This window comes from Nicrophorus vespilloides, unplaced genomic scaffold (genome assembly GCF_001412225.1).
Source record: "Nicrophorus vespilloides isolate i.1.1-1 unplaced genomic scaffold, Nicve_v1.0, whole genome shotgun sequence".
Lineage (NCBI taxonomy): Eukaryota > Metazoa > Arthropoda > Insecta > Coleoptera > Silphidae > Nicrophorus > Nicrophorus vespilloides.
The window spans coordinates 45,377-45,988 of NW_017099867.1; positions in this window are offsets into that span (position 1 = coordinate 45,377).

Here is a 612-nt window from a genome sequence, read left to right on the forward strand (position 1 = left end):
ATTGACCGAAACCGTACGAGTAATTACTGCCAAGGGGCCGAGGTTTTCGACTAGAACCGACCGCGAAATTCGGTGGCGGCAAATTTCGAAACTGATATCCGGCAATGTTTGCGCGCGCTTTTCTATTTTTTTTGAATATCGCGCCGGAAAACCGACGTGTGACGCCAATGGTTTCGTCCGGTCGTCGCCAATAGAGCTACCGTTCCTACAAAAATCTCCCATCGGATTATTTATGCACGTTCGAAAATTAAATTGAAATTCGTTCGATTCCTTTTTGTTCGCGCGCCTCGTCGCGGTTCTTAAATAACTTTTTGCCGCCTAACGATTTAATTTAAATAAATTCTATTAATGCTGCAGCTTCCGAGAAGCTTCTTTGTAAATTGACTTCTTCGTCAGCTCTTTTTTGTTTTGTTTTATTTTGTTTCTGTTTCCTTTTGTTTTGCTGTTGATTGTTTGTTTTGTTTCTCACTTCTTGCCCGATTCCGTTTCATACGATCGAGGTGTTGCGTTTATGTGATCTAAATCTTAATTAACTACAACACGTATGTTTACCGAGGAGCTATTAAAGTATTCTCGAAATCATTTTTGACATTGATCCAAGGTGATGTGTCT